The following is a 19,972-nucleotide window of genomic DNA, read 5'->3' on the forward strand; positions in this document are numbered from 1 at the left end:
GAGACAGGAGCTCTGGTGAGCTCGAGGCATCGTGGTTTTAGGGAGAACTCAGCCATAGCACTGCTCAGAGACAAGTGAAACTCTCATCAGAGGAAGACCTGCTCAGGCGAGGTCATGGCTGACCTGGGGGCTGCAGGGGAGTGGAGAAAATGGCCACATGGAATTCTGGGTGGCATAGCTTTTCCCCGAGGCTGGGTTCATCAATGCCCACAGCACTGTGCGTGAGGGGGGTCAGATAGAACCTTTCCTGGGGAGATCTTCCAGGGACCCATCCTCTCCCCCCTTCTCTGATCATGTTGGTGCCTCCACACTTGTGGTCACCCTGTTCTTGGCCAGGAGGGAGGACTGTGCGGACATACCATTTGCCCTTCCGATTGCAGAGACGTCTTAACCTACAGAGGTGTGGCGCTTTTCTGCTTTCTTAATAAGTTCTGAGCATAACTCACCCTCCGACTTCCCTTGTCAATCTTGTTAGTCTTGCTGGAGCCTGTGGAGAGGAGAGCTTTCATTTAGCATCACCTGGATCCCCTGACAACCTGTGTGCATGGATTTCCCAGGTGGTTTCTAAGCTTTCCCCGCCACACGCATCAGCCTGCAAGGTGCGCATAGTCGCGTTGGTAGCCTCAAGGAAGTGTTCCGAGATTGGGACCAGCCTAGTGTTTGTCACTTTAAAACGCCTCTACTTACCAACCAAGTTTGTTGTGAGTCACCCGTGGAATCGCATCTTTTGTAGGCCAACAACGGCAGTGTTTGGGTAGCACCTGCCTAAACAATTCCTTTGAGAATGGATTCCTTGAGTTTTTGTTGTCAACTCTAAATAGCTTCTCTTTGTAGAAGACAGTTTATTGTGGACTCCCTCAAATGCATTTCTAAGGAAACAAATTTAGTTGTCCTTATTAAAAATGTATTACATATTTCAAAATTAAAGTTGTGACTCATAAGCTCCCAGTGCCTGGTTGCACGTTATGCTAGCATCAGCAAACGCAACATGAAAGGAAACGCTCTGAATGCATTTGAAATTAAAATTGTGTTTAGTTTTAAGATGGGGTTGTAATCAATTTCTCTTAGAAAATTATAAAAACTGTGATGCATAAAAAAATGTAGTTTGGAGAAAGAGTGATGCCATCTTTTTTACCGAATTTATGACTGCGAATGACTTACCCCTTGGTGATAACTTTTATAAGGAGCGACACAAATAAAACTCGGTGGCATCGTGAACACTTTCTGCCACTGACCCCTTTTAGCAAAAATGGGCACATTCAGGAGTCAGAAGCCCAGGCAGGTCCCCTGTAATTTGTCAACAGTTTTGCAGCAAGTTGGTGCTTTGCCATAGATTTACGTTTTCCTGGTTTTGTTTAACTTCTCATCAACACATATTGGACTGGATTATTCACGTCTGCGATAATCAGGAGTTCTATCGGGGTCTCTCTATGAGCCATGAGAATGTCTGCGTGTGTCTCCTTGTGCTCTGTCTTCCTGGTGCTGACAACACAGATGGCTACAGGGGCCTGAAGCCTGGATGGCACCGCCGTGGTTGGGCCAGAAGCTTGTGTCAGTGGGGCTTCGTCTAATGATTGATGGCTCGCTTCATGCCTCAGGTCTTCAGCCTTGCTAACCTTTTTATGAGCTGCTTACCAACACAGACTGGCATTGTCTCCAGAGAAAGACACACGCTAAAGCAAAGAGTATCCAGACAGATCAGCAAGGAGCTCCGTGGTTCTGGAGGAGTTTTGCTAAGAAATCACAGCCTGTCTAAGATAGCATCCATGCCCTCACCAATATGTGAGAATCACTGGCTCTTGTCCGTGGGTCTCCCGCTAGGCCGTCAGATCATCCCTTCAGGGCTAATCTATCTTGTCTACCTTTGTATCCCCAATAACCAGTACATGGTTCTTCAAACAAAAGCAACTGAATAAATTATTACAGAAAGGAGCCATAGAAGAAGCATGACTGTTCGGGAGGGGGATCAACAGGTTATCTGACTTGTCCAAGTGCCTGCTGATGACCCGAGAGTCAGGGAGGGAGCACCAGGTCTCCGGGGTGCTGACCCGGTCCTCCCTGTTGTCACCAGTGACTCGGCACTTCCGGAATCTATATTTGTAACACGTAGCCGTGGGGCAGCCTAGTTTGTGAACTGGGTAGCATGCTGTGAACGGGAAGTTCTCTCTTCTGGGTCTCTGTCTCAGTAGCTCCAAAATGATGTAGTCGTAGGAGGTTCTCTGAGGACCTTGCGGGCTCAGACGTGTCATGATTCACTTTCTCGTTCAGCAACACATTGTACGTCAGTAATGTCCACAGCTAACTCTCAGCCTGGCTCTGGGCCCCAGGCCTGAAATGTGTTGTCACTTAAATCTGCCCAACAAGGCAACGAGTCTGCTCATTTTTCAGAGACAGACCAAGTGACTTGCTCTTGGTGACACTGAGTCTGTGCCCTCCACGGTAGGGGAGCCTCACCCTGCGAAGCAGGCAAGACCTGAATTTCTTTGACTGGGTAGTGTTCCTACAGGCTTCCGTCCAGCTCTCTTACCAGCTCTGACCTGGTGTTGGAAGACCACTTGTCCACGAGTCTCCCTAGTGGAAAGCAGGTCCCCTCTCTGCCCCCGTGCTCACCACATACCCCCCGACACACACACACACACACACACACACAGCCCAGTCTTGTGGATACTCACGCTGGACGAGAACTGTACACACAGAAAGAGCTCAGGGAAGCAAAGGGCGTGCAGGCGCCTCCACCTGCACACGGTGCTGCGATGATCAGACGCCACGTCGTCTTTATCCCAGAGAATCAGGCTGGCTCCGGCTGGTCTAGATTTGGGGAAAACTGTGATAAGGAAAGTGGGGACATCAGAACTCCAGTGCACCTTACTGGAAATAATGTTCGATTGGCTTCTACTTTCCTGAGGTTTCTGTTTGCTCCTGTGTTTTGAGTGGTGCACGCAGAGGGGTCTGCGAGGGTCCCCAGCCTCACCCTGAAATGTGAGGAGCAGTGAGGGGAAGGCCTGCAGGGGGCGAGAAGCTTCTAGACGTGCCTTTCCTCGCCAGCCCTAAAGCGCCGTCGGTGAGACGCTCCACGCTAGTTCCTTCCCCCCAGGGCTTCTGATCAGCACCTCTCACTCCCCGTGGGTGCCTGGCACTATCCTACCTCTCACTCCCCGTGGGTGCCTGGCGCTATCCTCAAGTGGGTCCTGTGTCTGCTGCGGCGCGTTTGCTGAGGGTGGGCAGATGCGTGGCCTGTACCCCAAGCTGGCTCTTTGTCACGTGACTCCTTTCCCCTTGCCTTGGGCTCTGTGTCAACTCCTCTGTACCCTTCAAGAAAAGACTGTATGGAAGGATCTTCATGTAGTCAAACTCCAGAGTCCTTGGTTGTTCGTTTTTAAAACTATTTCTGCATGGAAAATCAACAGTCGCAAGGCACAGGTAGAAGAGAGGGGTTGGGACAACCCCTGGAGAAGGGGTGTGCCCTGGAGCTGCTCCAAGCAGAAACAAGTGGCAACGCGATCCCCTCCTCAAACCCTGTCTTCCAGCAAGGGTGGGCGTGTGCCCCTGTATGGGAAGAGCAGGTAAACATGTGGGGCATAATTAGCCCCTGTGAGCGATGCTAAGCACCCCCCCCCATACATACCCTGCTGAGACTCCTGGTGCAGGATGGATCCTGGACCGGAACAGCTAAGAGCTGGGAGCCAGGAGCGGCCCTAGGAGGCCCCTAGCACACAGAGCTGCTGACAGGATGTGCAAAGTCCTATCCGTGCCTGGACCCACCTCCTGCCCCTCGCACAGGGCTGGGAATCCCCTGCTCACAGGCTGTGAGGAGACCTGCATGACCCTCCACTGTGGGACCCAACACAGGAGCATGCTGGTCAACCTCTCCTGGAGTGACAGTGGCACTGGCAAAATGACTGAGCAAAGTGGGTCCCCTGACTACTATGACCCTCATATGGCACCTGCCCCACGGAGACTCCCTCAGCACCCCCACACCCCACGGCTGCACCACATGGCACACACGTGTGTGTTAGGATGCCTCCTCATGGTCTAAGGTGGCTGCTGCTTCTCCCACCATCAAGCTCACATTCCAACCAGCAGTAAAGGGCAGGAGCTGAAGAAGGGCCTCACCCCGGGACCCCTGCAAGTGGCATTCAGCTCTCCCACTCATCCCTGTGGCTGGAGCTCAGTCACGTTCCAGCCACAAGAGAAGCTGGGCATAGAAACTTTGGCTCATGATGTGTCCAGCTGGAGACCAGAGGTTCCAAGGACAAAGAGGGTGGCCAGCAAGCCTGGCGTGATGAATCGCCTTACTTCCCACCGGCCAAGCCACCTCGAGGTCAAGGCCACTGGGGGCCAGCCAGATCAGGCGACGGCAGTAAAGCCATGGGGACCCCAAGTGCCTCAGACCCTCGCCCGTGCTCTGCCATGACCCAGGGGCCCAGTGTGGATGTCACACTTGACACTCTGCTGCCTGAGTGGCTTCCCGTGCCACGGTTGGCTTCATCACCCTGTGGCCTCCTCTAAATGTTTGTGTCCGTCTCATCACTCACGCTGAGCGAGGTTAAGGAGAGCCCGCTTGGCCGGCGCCGCGGCTCACTAGGCTAATCCTCCGCCTAGCGGCTCCGGCACACCGGGTTCTAGTCCCGGTTGGGGCGCCGGATTCTGTCCCGGTTGCCCCTCTTCCAGGCCAGCCCTCTGCTGTGGCCAGGGAGTGCAGTGGAGGATGGCCCAGGTGCTTGGGCCCTGCACCCGCATGGGAGACCAGGAGAAGCACCTGGCTCCTGGCTCCTGCCATCGGATCAGCGCGGTGTGCCGGCCGCAGCGCGCCGGCCGCGGCGGCCATTGGAGGGTGAACCAACGGCAAAGGAAGACCTTTCTCTCTGTCTCTCTCTCTCACTGTCCACTCTGCCTGTCAAAAAAATAAAATAAAATAAAATAAAATAAAATAAAATAAAATAAAATAAAATAAAAAGAAGGGCCCGCTGCCCGGCGGCTCCTTGTGTTTTGATGCCCCCTGCCCAAGGACTGGGGCGTGATGCTCGGCCGCCGGACTCGGTGGAGAGCAGTGCCCAGAACTGCACTCACACGGGCTTCTGCCTGGGATCCAAAGCTGTGCTTGTCTCCTCAAGCTTCCTGTTGAGCCAGATCTCGTCCTCTGCCCCCGAGACCCAGAGACAGCCTCCACTCTCTACTTTGTGAGTGGTGCAACTCCTACCCGCAGTTCTTCCTGGGGCCTCCGGGGCGGCGCTCAAGTCGGGAGGGAATCTCTGAAGATCTGCTCCACGCCTGCCCACCATGGCAAGTGCGGAGAGTCCACACACAGGCTGCACCTGCCCCCATGGCAGCTTCTGCCTGCTGCAGATACAACTGCTCATGAAAGACCCTGCTGTAAGCCAGCGCCACTGCTCACTAGGCTAATCCTCCACCTAGTGGCACCGGCACACCAGGTTCTAGTCCCAGTCGGGGCGCCGGATTCTGTCCCAGTTGCTCCTCTTCCAGTCCAGCTCTCTCTGTGGCCCGGGAAGGCAGTGGAGGATGGCCCAAGTGCTTGGGCCCTGCACCTGTATGGGAGACCAGGAGAAGTACCTGGCTCCTGCCTTCGGATCAGCGCGGTGCACGGGCCGCAGTGGCCATTGGGGGTGAACCAACAGAAAAGGAAGACCTTTCTCTGTGTCTCTCTCTCTCTCACTGTCTAACTCTGCCTGTCAAAAAAAAATAGCAGTTGGAAATGAACCATGTTACCGAAATGGTGGCCAGGGAGGTAGGGGAACTGAGGTATGGGACCCTGTCAGCAGGGAGGCCTGACTGAGGCCCTGCTGTAACCACAAGCCCCTCTGGGACACCCTGGAAGCCCTTCTGGGACACCCTGGTAGGGTGTCGCTCTCCCCGATTGCTCCTGCCCCAGTGACTTCTGTGTTCTGGGGACAAACCCCAACAGTGGCCATGCAGAAAGTCTCTCCACCGTGGTTCTCTGGTGGCACCCGGCACTGAGGTTGCCTCTTAGTCCTGGGGGTTGTCCCCTTCGGCCGATGGGAGGTAATCCCAAAGGCATCAGCTGTTTCTCTGGGAGCTTACAACCCTTTCCATGTTGGAGCCTGCCCCTCTAAGATCATCACTAAAGGGAGGAGGCCCAAGAGGGGACATCGTTGTCATTCTTCTCCCTGTCCCCTGCCCAGGTCCCATGATGATGTCCTCAGCCCCCCTCACCCTTCAAGGTCCCCTTGGAGGTGCAAGACTGATTAAGGTGTTGGAATTATCTGAGCTTTTCAACCTTAAGGAAAAAGCTTGATATGATCAAAACCCCAGATGTTGAAGGTGGACCAGACATCAAGGCTTTGAAAAATTCAAAGTAATGAAAAAAAAAATCTGAAAATCTAATCAGTCCTCACCTGTCAGATAAACCTGAGGATCTAACTGGTAGCCTTGGGTGCTGGGGGCCCCAGAGACCCAACTTCGAAGCCAAAGCAAGAGGAAGACATCAGGGATCCTAGGAGTCCAATTCTAAATAGGGTCTCCGTGTCAAGAATGAATAATAGATGGAGTCCACCTGTTGGGTAGCAGAGTGCAAATTAGCAATTCATTGATTGTAATCAGAAGCAGCCGCTTATAATCATAGAGCAGGTACTAACCGTCCATTGTCAAGTGCTGTTAACACTTTGCCTATAGCCCGAGCACGAGGTTGGGAGCAGCTTGATGCTGGAGATAACCTAATCTTGTAAACATCAATTAGAACTTCTTCTAGTAATGATTTGCTATTTTGCCAGGCTTTCATATTTTAGGCTTTTATATGTTTTTAAGATCTTATGAAACATTTTAGGTATTTGCTCTATTTTTAATAATGAGTTCTCAACAAAAGTTTGGATGGATGGATGGATGGATGGATGGATGGATGGATGGAAAAAAGGATAGGTGAGTAGATGAATGAATGATATGAATGATAGATGGTTGGATGAATGGGGGATAGATGGGTGGATGGAAGGACTGATGGGTGGATGAATGAATGATGGGTGGTTGGATGGATGGGTGGATGGATAATGGCTGGTTGGGAAGATGGATGGGTGGATGGATGGGTGGAGCCAGATCTCTCACCTTAGAAATATCTCTTACAGTTAACTTTACTACCACGCCTTGTCATCATTCTCTGTGGCTTCAACAGCCATCCAGCTCCCTGGCCTTGGATTTCTTTGTCTTCCTCCTGGCCTCCCTCAGTCCTCTCTCCTCTCCGCCTACTGCTCCACATGCTGGCCGCACGGGTGGGCTGCAGCCTCTATCCTCGCCGTACCCGCCAGAGCCACTCGTGCCTTGTGCTGCCAAAGGCAGTGGTCAGTTGCTCAGCCTCATTGGCTGTGGCCCCTCAGGGGCATTTGGGAGCTGATGAGCCACTTCTCAGAACCTTCTCTTTGCTGGTGCCACTTCTGAATCTGAAGCTGCTTCCATCCTCGGGCAGCTTGCTAAGTCCCTCGGTTTTGTCTCCACCTTTCCTGGCATCGTGCAGAGAACAATGAGCAAGCCAGGGCCAGCATCATGGGAACCTCAGGTGCACAGGCACCATTTGGGGAACCTCAGGTGCACAGGCACCATTTGGGGAACCTCAGGTGCACAGGCCGAAAGGCTCTGAGTCACCCCTCTGGGTCTCCACACATGGCTTCACAGTTCCCTCCGGCTTGGCCTGGCTCCAGGTCAGAGTGTGTGCATCAGCGTGCGTAGAGCATGTGTGTGTGCCTGTGCACGTGGAGGTATGTTGTGTGTGTGTCTGGGTATGCTGTGTTCATGTGCATACGCAGTGGGTGTGTGTTGTATGCGTGTGTGCATCTCTCTGTGTGTGTGTGTGTCACTGGCACTGAGTAGGCAGCAGGTGGGGTGCACAGAGGGAATCCCAGGACACAGTGATGATGGCGATGCTACCTTCATCACTCTGCTCATGCTGCAAACTCCCCTGCACTGCCTAAAGGGAGTGAGAGGGAAGGCTCCCTCATGGTCTGGTCTGGCCTTGGGGCAGGTGCAGGGCCTGCCTTGCCCTCCTCTGTCCCCGCCCACACAAACCCTGATGAGCAGTTCTGAGCTGGGCCAACACCCAGGCTCCCTAATTGATGCTGACGAATGGACTGAGACTTGTGGAGCCAGAGCCAGTTGAGTGGAGCCGTTGAAAAGTCTCACTTATTAACCCAGATCCTCCACCCTGTTCCCGCAGCCTGTCAGGGTTATGCTAATGAGGCCCCCGGCACACGGAGCGCCTTTCAGAAGATCCAGCGCCAAATTAGCCGCGGCCGTCTGGAGTCTGGAGGCGAGAGCTCTCCCTCCATGGCAGTGACTCATCCTCCAGCAGGGCCCGCTGGGTCGGACCCTGCTCCCGCGGGGCAGCCATGTCTGCACCCAGGACTCACAGGGTGTGTGGGAGGCTGGGAACCAACGGCGCCCATGGCCCACCTGTGCCCTGTTGGCAGGCTGGGCCGATGGGCTGGTCAGTCTGACCTCTGTGTTCACGTGCATACGCAGGGTGTGTGTGTGTGTGTGTGTGTGTGTAACTGGCAGTTGGGTGGCCCACGGGAGATTCTCCACACAAATGCATTAAGGATGCATAAAAACATTTATAGGATGTTTCTTTTTTTTTTTCACTAAAATTAACGTGTGATCTTCCCAGTCATCCCCTAAGGGGTAAATAGTATATTTGCTTCATTTGATAGATGAGCAAATGGAATCTTAGCATCCATAGGACCCACACTCAAGACCTCTGGGCTCTGGATGTCCCCTCTTCATTCAGCCACAGTCAGCACCAGCTGGGGAATTGGCTGCTGGGGGTCCTGCCTTCTGGAAGGTGTTTTACCTGCAGCCCCTGGCTCAAACCATCCCTCTCTCCAAAATGACCCACCCAAGCTTCCTGTCTTCCTCTTGGTAGAAGGCTCGCCTTCCCTTACAAAGTCTCCCTAACCATCCAGGTTGTTAACTGATGCTTCTGCTGCCCCCGGCACACCCCACCTCAACTCCAGGGTCTTACAGCCCTCCCCCATGGTTCACTTCATTTTAGCGAAAATGATCCATCTGTTTCTCTGTCTGCTCCTAGACTCCACACTCTATCTTTGTCCACTCCCAGCTAGCACAACGCCTTGCCCATGTTAGATCCTTGGGAAGGATTTGTTGAATTGAACAGAACTTACAAACACATATGTACACAGCACACACATACACACGGCATGCACCTGTGTGCACACACAGGCACTCAGACACACACACATGCATAGCACACACGGCACGCACACACACAGCCCAGCTGCAAGGGCTGCCCAAGGTACCTCTTCTCTCGTCCCGTTTATGACCTTCACAGCAGCTCCCGATATTGGATTGTGAGAGCTGGATGTGTCCCTTGTCAACACGTAATAGAAGTTACATTTTCCCCTCTTTTCTCTAAGGGCAGATATCGTGTTATTTGGTCTTCAGCTACCCGGGGAAGTGAGGAGGATTTGATGGGGTGAAATTGTGCAGTGATAACTACGATGGGGCCAGGGTTCTTGCAATAACACCGTCCACCTAATACTCATTTAATCTTGCTGCCATGTGTCTTCCCCTCTCCCTTCAAAATCCATTCTCTGTGTCCTTGTCAGCTTCTCTGTCTTCCTATTGGAGGACAACAAAGGAAGAGTTTGTCTTTGGGTTTTTGCTGTGTTGTTTTTTTCTAATTTTGGGGAACGGTAGTGCCTTCTCTTAATAAGCCACACGTACTCCAAATGCATGATGCCACCTGCAGTGGGGAAAAATAAAAACATTCCCTCAACACCTGCAGGCTCTCTCTTCTAAAAGCGCAAGGGTTGAGACACCTGAATGGGACCTTGCCTGTCAGTGCAATGCCTCACAACCTAGAGTGGGGAGGGAGGAAGCTTACCGAGTCCTGAGGACTCCTGGGTCCCAGCAGCCACAGCCAACACTTCTGCACAGCCTCATCTAATCCTCAAGGAACTGTGACCTGGGTGCACCTCTGGGAATGTCAGCAAATTGTCCAAGTTCACTTGGACAGAGGCTGGTGGCCCAAGGCCCTGTGAGATGCCCTGGGTATCTGGCTCCCAACAGAGCCCTGAGGAGACCTTACCCCCAGCACTCCCAATTCTGAGGCCATCATGCTCGTGGCTAAGATGGGATGTTCTTGAGGCAAGAGGAAGGAAGAAGGGGAAGAGGGTGTGGAAACATCACAGGATGAGTGTGTGAGTGTGTGTGTTGGGAGGGAAGGGAAACTGAGGAGTAGCTGTCAAAGCAGAGCCCCATTTAGGAGGGCAAAGGGCAGATGCTGTGGCGAAGAGCCCTATCTGGCTTTTAAGGATGTACTGAATGCCAGGAACAGGCCATCGGCCAGCCCCAGTGCACCTCTGAGCAGAGCGCACACCTGGCACTGAGGGCCTGAACACGCAAGGGTAGCTTCGCCACCTGTCCTTGGGCTCCCTCATAGAGACAGCCAGCAGTTAAGAGAACTCTGGCTGCGGCTAACGACATCTCCAAATCTTAAGGACTTAGCCAATCCAAATTTATTTCTTGCTCACTTACAATAAAGTGACTTGTTGAAGGGTGACTCATAGTCACCCTGAGATTCAGGCAGGCCCAGTTTCTGCCCATCCGTCTCAGCAGGCCAAGGAATGTGTGTGCAAGGTCAATGAAGTAAGACTGGAACGGAGTCTGCCATGCTCACCCCAGGGCCAACCCTCTGTCTGACACGTGACCACACTGAGTAGCAGGAGTATGCACAAGGGAGCCATGGGCCCAGAAAGGAGGGAGACAGACCGGCGTGAAGGCAGCAACTGGTGTCCACACGGTGCACTGCTGGGAGGTGGGGAATAAATAGGCTTGGCAGTGGCACGGGTCTCTGGGCTACAAGGTATGGGTTGTGCTGTTCCCTGTTGGGATGCTTTTATGGACAAGCATGGGGAAGGCACAGGTGTGGTCATGCATATGGGGTACAGCAGTGGGGAGAGGGTGGTGTTCATGTGCACACAAGAGTGAGAGCACACGGCCACATATACACACACAGGACGGCGTGTGTATTCATGTACATGAGAATGGCCGGTGCATAGGAACAGGTGTGAGGTTGTGTTCATTTGTATACATGAGCAAGAGTGTGTGTTCATGTATACACATGAGAGAGGGTGTGCTTTGAGAAGGCCGGAGTAGGGGAAATGGTGCACCCCAGCCCTCTGCTGTGGGGGTGGTACTTCCTCCTGTGAGCACCACCACTGGGCTCTTGGGAGCACAGTCATGTTTGCTGCCATGCTATTGCCTAAGAATGCCCAGCAGAACCTGCCAGCCTGTACTCTGGGACACACATGGGTTCCACAGCACAGACATGCTCAATGACACACACGTCTCAGGATACACATATGCTCTGCAACACGTGTGCTCTATGACATGTGTGTTCTACAACACACAACATGCTCCATGGTGTGCTGTTCCAGGGCACCCACGTACATATGATTTGCATGTGCTGTGTGACACACTGCACCATGATACACAGATGCTCAACTGCACATGTGCTTCAGGACACGCGCCTGCCCAACAGCCCAGCCCTGCCAGGTCTGACCCAGGCCTCTCTCCCAGCTGCTGATGGCCTCAGAGGTCTTTGTCTTATTGGTAGTTTTATCTCTGCATCTTCACATCATCTCTCCCCTGCACACATCTGTCTCGGTGTCAGATTCTCCTTTTAATAAGGACATCATCGGAGCTGCCCTAATGACTTCATCTTAGCATGATTATCTGCAAAGACTCTATTTTCAAATAAGGTGACATTCACAGGTGCCAGGGATTAGAATTCCAACATGTTTTTTTTTTTAAGATTTATTTATTTATTTCAGAGGTAGAGTTACAGAGAGAGGGTGAGATAGAAAGGTCTTCCATCTGCTAATTCACTCCCAAAATGGCTGAAATAGGAGTCCCACATGGGTGCAGGGGCCCAAGCACTGGGACCATCGTTTGCCGCTTTCCTGTGCCATTAGCAGAGAGCTGGATCAGAAGGGGAGCAGCCAGGACATGAACTGGCGCCCATATGGGATGCTGGCCCTGCAGGTGGAGGCTTAGCCCAGTACACCGCAGTGCCAGCCCCTCCAACGTGCTTTGAGGGACCACAGTTCACCCCATGTGTCACTTCTGCCTCAGTGGCAGTTTCTAAGTTGCTTCACAAATACACACGAAATGTCAGCGAGATACTCCAGGGCTAACTTTGGGTTTTCATGGACAGTGTGCAAATTGAGAGCCCACTCCATGGAAGGGTCGAGGACAGAAGAAAGAGGGTCAAGGCCACAGGAGAGCCCAGGTGCTCCCCCAATCCAAAGAAAAAAATCGCAAATCCACCGAGATGCACAATTCTCAGCTCCCAGCCCAGGGTCCATGCACTCCCCCAGGCCTTGTGGCCTCTTCCCAAGCAGAGGGTCTCTCGCTCTTGTAAGCCCACCCATTGGCCTGCTCAGCAGCACCCAGGTAGGGGATGAGAGATGAGCAAGGTTAAAGGTTGCAGAATCTTCTACAGATTCCACACACTGGAGTGCCTCTCTCCAGAAGTGGTCTCAAAATCAGGAGGAAAAGGTGGCAGACACAGAGGGAGAGTGACGGTGCCACTTTTTAAAGGTCAACATCAAAATCACCTGAAGCCAAATCATCATCGTGATCATTTACATGGGAGCACTCAGCGTTAGTGAAACAGATATTTAGCGTGGGCTGGAATTTGCTTCCGTTCCCTGTGGGTCCAGCTGTTTGCTTCTGTTGTCCCCGCTACGCTTGAGAAAGAAGGCAGAGCAGCCTTCCTCAAAGCCATGGAGACTTGAAACAGGTTGATCACAAATGTGGGCCTTGTGATGCTAAGCCAATTCCAAGGCTGAAAGATGTTTGCCTTTCTTGTTTTCGGAATGATAGAAGGAGCCCACACATGTGGGGTTGAGCCCATGGCCCTGTGTTTGTTTTGATTTTTGGAGGGATCTCTGTAGCCTTGTCCCCTCCCACAATGGCAGTTAACACATTCCAGGGTAGCAGAAGCTGAGGCTGCCCTGGGCTTGATCAGGAGTTCGAAGAAAATTCCCTTCCCAGCCTCCTTTGTCCTTGCTGTGGTGCTAACCCCATCCTGAATGTCCCCTCTTACCACCAGCATTGATAGGCAATGCTCTTTCCTTCATTGTCCTTACTCTCTTTTAGAAACCTATTTATTTATTTAAAAGTCAGTTACAGACAGAGTGCATGGGGGGGGGGGAGAGAGAGAGAGAGAGAGAGAGAGAGAGAGAGAGAGAATCTTGCACCAGCTAGTTCACTCCCCAGATGGCTGCAACTGCTGGAACTAGGCCAGATGAAAGCCAGCAGCCAGGAGCTCTTCTGGGTCTCCCACGTGGGTGCAGGGGCCCAAGCACTTGGGCCATCTTCTGCTGCTTTTCCCAGACCATTAGCAGGGTGCCAGATCAGAAGCAGAGCATCTGGGAAATGAACCAGTGCCCATGTGGGATGCTGGCATCACAGGTGGCAGCTTTATCTGCTAGGCTACGACGCCGGCCCCCTTGATCTCTCCCCATCTTTCTTTGGAAATCATTGTAATCAGGGCACGTGACTGTGGCCCTGGCATGCACGCAGGCCCTGCGTGGTGGATCATGGCATCTCCCTCACCTTCATGAATCTGTTGTAAGATGCATGAAAGCATTTCAAGGACCTGGAGTAAACAGGGACATCTGGGCTTGGAGGTAACATCAGAAAGCAGCACCCACACCTGCCTATGCAGGACTAAGTCTGAACCCCAGCGGGAGGGATTCTTGAACAGATGTCAGAAGGAAACCCTTCCTGGTGCTGTCCCATGGCTGACCAGCACTCCGGGCCTCCCCTGGCACAGTGCTCTAGGGCCAGACGAGACCCAGAAAGGCAGCCTCCCTCGGTCCCATCGATCATCTCTCAGGATGGATCTGGCCTCAGCTGATTTGGACGCCACTGGAGCAAAACATCCCTGCTGTACGTTGAGGGATGAACCTTTCAAAGGCACCACAGGCTTGTGTGGCTTCAACTTGTGGGTTTTCTGCCTGGGAAGAGGCCACAAGTCCTGGGGGAATGCATGGACCCTGGGCTGGGAGCTGAGAATTGTGCATCTTGGTGGATTTGCGATTTTTTTTTTCTTTGGATTGAGGGAGCACCTGGGCTCTCCTGTGGTCTTGATGCTCTTTCTTCTGTCCTTGACCCTTCCATGGAGTGGGCTCTCAATTTGCACACTGTCCATGAAAACCCAAAGTTAGCACTGGGTGTCCAGCCCTTGGGAATGCTGAAAACGTACGTTCTCAGGACCCACCCCACACCCAGTGACTCAGAAGCGCTGGGTGGAGCCAGCAGTTTGTGTGTTAGCACACAAATCTCAGGTGATTCTGTCTTCTCTTGAGAACTGTGGAAAAGGCAAGCCCGCTGTGTAGGTGGTGACGGGAGAAACATTCAGCACCTAGGACAGCACCCCAGAGGGCAGGCGCTCCAAGCTGGGGTGGTGCGCAGGACAGCCAGCCTTGAGGCCCATTTCCGTCCTGGTGTCTCTCATCTCTGTGCACCAGTGTCCCCCTAAACAGGACTGCCCACGTACCGTGGGGCCCAGGGCAGACTCCCATATGCCTGGCGTTGGTACCACCGGTCCTCGTGCACTAGCCATGCTCTGCTCTTCTTGACTGCTGTTGAGTGGTTCTGCCTGTTAAGGTGATTTTTGCATGCCAGTCATAAAATTGTGCAGTGATTTTCCTAGTTTAACTGTCAGAGTTCTGGGACTATTTTGCTGTCACCTGCCATGTTGTCCATTAGGAATGTTTTTGGCTCCATATAGTAGACTGCCTGCATCAATTATCTCACATAACAAGAAGCTGAGAGGTCAGCTGTCCAGCAGGGGCAGCAGCACCATGACATCCACTCTGTGTCTCTCTGCTCTGCCATCTCCAGCATCCATGGCATGAGATGTCTCTGTGGCTCTTTGTGTCAGAAACAGGGTGATGGCCCATGGACTTTGTGCCACCAAGTACCAGGCAGAGCGAGAGCTTTGCCAAGAGCTCCATAGGCAGATTCTGCTGTAAGTCTAGACTTGGCCAGAGCTGGGTCTCATGGTTACCCCAAGCCATGTGAGAGTCTTAGAAAGTTGAAAGTGGCTGGCGCCGCGGCTCAATAGGCTAATCCTCCACCTAGCGGCGCCGGCACACCGGGTTCTAGTCCTGGTCGGGGTGCCGGATTCTGTCCCGGTTGCCCCTCTTCCAGGCCAGCTCTCTGCTGTGGCCAGGGAGTGCAGTGGAGGATGGCCCAAGTGCTTGGACCCCTGTACCCCATGGGAGACCAGGAGAAGCACCTGGCTCCTGGCTTCGGATCAGCACGGTGCGCCAGCCGCAGCGCACCAGCTGTGGCGGCCATTGGAGGGGTGAACCAACAGCAAAAGGAAGACCTTTCTCTCTCTCTCTCACTGTCCACTCTGCCTGTAAAAAAAAAAAAAAAAAGAAAGAAAGAAAGTTGCAAGTTACTGTGAGTGGGTTAGACAATGACCTAGAGTTGGGCACATTGCTGCTCTGAGCAAAGCTGGGTTCCATTAGCAAAGACCAAGTAGAGAATTGACACTAGGAGTCCTTAGCAGTGGCAGCCATGTCTTCTAAGCCCAATGTATCCCCACTAGACAGATGGTGAGGGACCTGCCCCAGTGTCTTGTTTTTTGATTTTTTTTGAAAGATTTATTTTATTTATTTGAAAGACAGAGTTACAGTGAGATGTAGAGAGAGAGGTCTTCCATCTGCTGGGTTCACTCTCTAGATGGCCACATTGACCAGAGCTGCGCCAATCCAAAGCCAGGAGCCAGGAGCTTCTTCTGGGTCTCCCACGCGGGTGCAGGGGCCCAAGGACTTGGACCATCTTCCACTGCTTTCCCAGGCCACAGCAGAGAGCTGGATCAGAAGAGGAGCAGCCAGGACTAGAACCGGCACCCATATGGGATGACGGCACTGCAAGCCAGGGCTTTAACCTGCTGCGCCACAGCACCGGCCCTTGCCCCAGTACCTCTATAATGACTCTGAAGCCACCTTGGATGCTGCCATCTTTGGAACAAAGGATGTAATGTTATTTTGAATTATTTGAGTGCCTGTTTGTCTTGTGTGAACTTCTCCTTCCAGAAGGAAAGTGGAGACATTCCGTGAAAGCCCAGTCCCCTGATAACATGACTGGGGAGCCAAAAATTCTCCCTCCACACTGAGATCGATTCTAAGGGATTGGCTGCTCACTTCATTGTCATTTCCTCCCTAGCGGGAATGCTATTGTTTAAAACATGGCATCTGGACACATGTACTGGTAATTAGAGAAAGGAGCAGAGGTGATTCCAAGAGAGACAAATGGGCATTTGGAGCTGGCCACACAGCCTTGAAACTACTGAGTCAGGGCTGGGTGCAGTGAGTCAGGGCTGTGGGCTGGGACAGCCATGTGTTCTCTGCACACCTGTGGGTCTCCGGATGCCCCCATGTGACATCTCAGTGTCGCTAGTGAGTGCTGTCCTTGGGCATAGGTCTTGGGGCTCTGCCAGCTCCCTGCCACAACACATATGTTGCACCGTTTGGGCGTGCAACAGGCTGGTCCCCAGGACCCATCAGGCCAGAATAACGGGGGTATTGAGGGTGACTGTAGAACTGCACCTTCAACAAAGATCAAGTGACCATGAATACCCGGATGCAGCAGCCCTGTGCAGTTCACTGGTGCTGCCATCACGGTGGGCAGGATGAGCCTTGAGTTTGCCATCCAGATGTGCATACTTCATTGACTACAGATTACACTGAATTTTAAAGGGAGCCAATCTTTGCAAAGTCAGTAACTCCTTTATATTTGTTTGTAAAGCAAATTTTCATTATAAAAAAGTGCTCTTGGAATTGACAGAGCTTCACAGGAAAGCAGTTAGGGGAGATGTCAGCCCTCCCCCCAGCCTGCAGCAGCTCCCAGCAAAATGTCAGTGCTCTGTGGACACTGGCCCTCCCGTCTCGGTGTGATCAAGCCTGTCTCTTATCACTGCCTTCACCCTCCCCCCTCCCCCAGTGTAGAGCCTTCTCCCCACCCAGAGGGTCTTCCAACACCAACTGATTAGAAGTAACCAGGCTGTTTCCTGCCCACCGACGTGCACACAGTGAGTTGGGACTGGCTATCGTGTGTGCATCTGTGAGCTGGCTGTTGTCTAAGTCAGGTTATCTCACACTTCAAGATGTGCAAGGCAGCTGAGAAGGCAGAAGCAGGAGGCTGAGATACGGGAATTTGCAGACTCGGGTGGCTTTGGGAGACAAAGGGAGGCAAAGCCATCGCAGCCGTGAACCCTGGGAGAACCCGAGGCCTCCGAAGCTAGAGGCGTCATATCATGCAGTTGGGCAGCATTTGGCTTGGCTTGATAATTTGCATACTGTGCATGGGGTCACTGACACATCTGTGTCTGGAAAGAGACGTGGTTGGGCCGCAAGGTCTCCCCCAGTCCTGTCTGCTCCAGACTTGCAGAGATTTCGGGAGTCAGCCCTACGGTGGTTCTCACGTGATGGTAGGGGCTCTTGGAACCCTCTGCTGGTGTGGAGTGAGGAAGCAGGAACCTGGGAAGACCAGGGCCCCCGGTGGAGCCGAGGCCCAGCGACAGCTCTGAAATGCAGCCTCAGGTCTCTGGCCGCTCTTGCGAGTCCTGCCACACACGGTGTCCCCCCAAGCCCTACTCTTTCCTCCTCGCTGCAAACCGCCCAGGAAGCAGGGAGGGGTTCCCCCCCTCCTGGTTCTTCTGCCCCCCCCTCCGCCCCCTCCTCTGGTCACACAGAGGAGGTTTTACTTGGACCAGAGCTATTGCCTTGTGTGAGGGGCCTCCCCGTGTGGCCTCCGGGACATCTCTAATTCTTTCTCTGGCTGCTTCAGATGTTCAGAAGGTGGTCACTGGTCATTCCAGGTCATTCTCTTAGGTTGGATTTTTCTCCAGCGGTAGCACTTTGTAAGATTCTGTTTGCTGTGTTTATAATGTCTCTGTGTGGGTCCCTATTTCTCAGGTTGCTGTGAACAACTGGACAGAAACAGGAAGAAACTCGGACCCTGGGCTTTTCTTTTTTTTTTTTTTTTTTTTTTAATTTTTTTTTTGACAGGCAGAGTGGACAGTGAGAGAGAGAGAGAGAAAGGTCTTCCTTTGCCATTGGTTCACCCTCCAATGGCCGCCACGGCCGGCGCACCACGCTGATCCGAAGGCAGGAGCCAGGTGCTTCTCCTGGTCTCCCGTGGGGTGCAGGGCCCAAGCACTTGGGCCATCCTCCACTGCCTTCCTGGGCCACAGCAGAGAGCTGGCCTGGAAGAGGGGCAACCGGGATAGAATCCGGCGCCCGACCGGGACTAGAACCCTGTATGCCGGTGCTGCAAGACGGAGGATTAGCCTAGTGAGCCGCGGTGCCGGCCCTGGGCCTTTCTGAGGTCAGCCCAGTAGGTTCTGGAGCACCCACGGAGGTGCGGGTCGGAGCACCTGCTCAGAACTATGCTTCCCTTCCCACCATGGGGGCAGAGGTAACACCCACAACAGGTTCAGATACCTGCTGCCCACTGACTCAGCAGATGGCACTAGCGCCCACCAGCTGGGACCCCAGACCTGGGCCTCATTCTCAAGCCCTCTCTGGACATCAGCTCAAGGTCCACTTCTTGCCACCGTGTGTACCCCTGGACCTGGCACGGCCTTCTCTAAGAATACGCAGTGTATAAAATGCTGCCCTAGGAGGTTATTTGGCTGGGTGGCCTGGGGCATGATGTCAGATAGGTAAGGTTTTTTAGCACAGGGCCCAGCATGGAGCAGACACCCTGTCCATGTTGCTATCATTTGTTCGTCAATTCTCCCTTCAATCACCAAGGTCACTCTTCTTGACAATACAGAAATCCATTCGGAGGCCAGTAGTCCAATTCAGATAATTAGATGGGAGCACGGCAAATGAACAGGCATTTGTTCCTTATGAACAGACGCAGGTTTTGGGGTTGGGGGAGGGTCCGTACTTTCCACATTACGACCCCAGTTTGCACAATCCTTGTTTCCAAATGGAGTTTTCAACACGAGGGAAGCATATGACAGCGAAAGCCCTGGCTTCCTTTTGTGTGAGCTCAATCTCTAGTTCCATGAACCCCTGTTTCTTGCCTGTTGTGGGTCAGATGGGTGAAATTACAGGCCTCCTTGGCTATAAATTAAATGGAAATTGGCTGGTACCTGGTTACCGTGGGGTGACATTGCAGTGATGAGAGAGAGACGTCTGCGTGTGGACTACGGTCATTTTTTTTTTTTTCATCTCTTCTGTTGATAAGTTTCTCAGCCAAAATATAGTTCCTGGTCTCCTCTGGCAAATTATTCCTTTCCTTGTTAAGAAAAAGCCCAAATCATTTTAATCTGTATCTATGCGTAAGGTGTGATAAGAGTTCTCTTCCCCTTTGATTAAAGAAGTTTCTGGAATTCTGGGTGCTCTGTCTTGTGGGCCACCCTGCCTCTCCACAGCAGTCTCCTTGCCATGTCAGGTGACCCCAGCGTGGCTCTCTGTCTCAGGAGCCAGGGAGAGGTCCCCATAGACCCTTCTTCATTCTCAAGTGAGAAGCCCATCCTAGGAGTTGCAATGGGACAAGCGGAGCAGTCTATTATCTGCTGATGGAAATACAGGAAGACAGGGCAAAGAGACTGCAAAGTTGGCAGGAAAACATTCAAGGATATTTGGACCATGAAGTCTCCACACGTGTGTTGCCTGTGTGTCTGAACACGCAGGGTCGGCTGGAAGGAGAAGGCTTCTGCCCCATGCTCAGGGCTTCTTAACAAAAATGTGGAGAGGTATTTGCTTACAATATCTTTTTTCAACATTCACGGTACACTTTAGCTGCTGATGGCTCTGAGGAGTTGTGCAGTCCACACAGCAAAGAGAACCCGGCAGGTTCCATCTCAGCATCTGGTCTCCCCAGGACTCCCATCCTGAAGAGCATCCCAGGAACCTCCCCTGCACAGCACACACAGCTCCCGCTTGGTGCCGCA

At 52.8% G+C, this 19,972-nt stretch overlaps 1 protein-coding gene across 2 annotated transcripts in view; it reads left to right on the forward strand.

The window, feature by feature from the left end:
- Positions 1-19,972, forward strand: part of PTPRN2 (protein tyrosine phosphatase receptor type N2) — a 1,115,035-nt gene that overhangs the window by 795,973 nt on the left and 299,090 nt on the right. The window lies entirely within an intron of this gene.

The sequence above is a fragment of the Oryctolagus cuniculus genome, chromosome 7, assembly GCF_964237555.1.
Source record: "Oryctolagus cuniculus chromosome 7, mOryCun1.1, whole genome shotgun sequence".
Taxonomy (NCBI): domain Eukaryota; kingdom Metazoa; phylum Chordata; class Mammalia; order Lagomorpha; family Leporidae; genus Oryctolagus; species Oryctolagus cuniculus.